The sequence below is a fragment of the Schistocerca cancellata genome, chromosome 6 (assembly GCF_023864275.1).
Source record: "Schistocerca cancellata isolate TAMUIC-IGC-003103 chromosome 6, iqSchCanc2.1, whole genome shotgun sequence".
In the NCBI taxonomy this organism is placed as follows: domain Eukaryota; kingdom Metazoa; phylum Arthropoda; class Insecta; order Orthoptera; family Acrididae; genus Schistocerca; species Schistocerca cancellata.
In genome coordinates, this window is record NC_064631.1 from 162,716,984 (window position 1) to 162,718,505 (window position 1,522).

Genomic DNA, 1,522 nt, shown 5'->3' on the forward strand with positions numbered 1-1,522 from the left:
GGAAGAGATTAAGTGTTTAAAATCCTGTCTACAACGAGGTCATTAGAGACGGAGCACAAGCCCATATTAGGGAACGATGGGGAAGGAAATCGGGTGTCCCCTTTCAAAGGAACCATGCCGGCATCTGTCTGAAGCGATTTGGGGAAATCACGGAAAACATAAATCAGGATGGCCAGATGCAGATTTGAACCGTTGCCTCCCCCCCCCCCCCCCCCCAACAAGTGCGAGTTCAGTGTGCTAACCACTGCGCCACCTCGCTCAAGTATATTTCAGTGTAGAGAAGGATCAGGTTTCATGGACGCAGCTTCCTATTTTTCGAGGTGATATTCAAAATTTTTTACATTTACCGACAGTGTTTTCCGGTAGGCATCAAATAAACTCGAAAAGTTCCCAGATAAGTGTCTAATTCCCCAGGCAGTTTGTATTAATCCTGAAACACACTGTCTTTTGGTGTGAACGTTCTTCATATGCTATAGCCGCCGTCACGAAAATACGCACCTCAACCTCATCTCACCGTCCTGCAGCACTGCCAATTAGCGATAATTTCAAATGTTAGTAGAAATTTCAAAAACAATATTAGACATCTTTATTTTTACTCTAGCATATGGGGTGGTACTTTACAAAAGAAAAGTCTTGCCAGCTGCTATGAAATAAATAAATAAAAATAAAAGCTATCGTTACAAGAAATTTTGAAGAAAAAAAATTTTTTTTGGTTCAAACTGTTGACAGAACCGCTGACATATTTGGACTGAATAATAATAAATGAACATTCTTAAAATTTGTAGATGCATGTGACACATATTTTATCTTGAAAACATAGAAATAAACCGAGATAAAAAAAATGATTGAGATGTGAAACTGTTCCGCCTGTGTAACGAAAAATGTCGTCGCTGATACATTTGCTTTCTGTTGGACCTTATAGAATCTTCCTGCTAGAAAGTTGTTAAGAAAACGATGAAATTAATTTTGGTGACATCTGAGACATCATTACTGTATCGTGTTACCTGTGAACACATTTTATTTACGAGAGGCTGCGTGCGCGGCACGGCGCGAGTATTTGTATCCCACCGCAAGAATTTTAGTTCCAACGGCTCGCCTTAATACGACAGAGAATATTCCCACTCTCCGGAACTTATTTTTTATTTGCAACTTTCACTGACCCTTCGTCACTGCACCCACCCAAATCACCAACATACGCTACACAGCAGTAACTGTAGGTACTTTCAGGCCAATATTTCCGATGAAGTTGAGCAAAATATATTTTACCTGTGGTTTTGTAAAACACAAGTTTTGTCGAAGTATGGTACAAGTCTATTGTCCTCAGCACGCAGTCTCTCTACAGCAATGTCTCTGCATTCCATTAACAATTTCTGAATCAAAAACAAAGTGAGCGGAGAAGGCAAAGAACGGAGGTCTCCAAGCCTGAATAATTAATTTTTTCACCGAGATCACTATGTATGTTTCTAGCCGTTGGCTACTCTCTCCTGTAGTAGTGTCAAAATACAGTTCCGTGCACTAACTT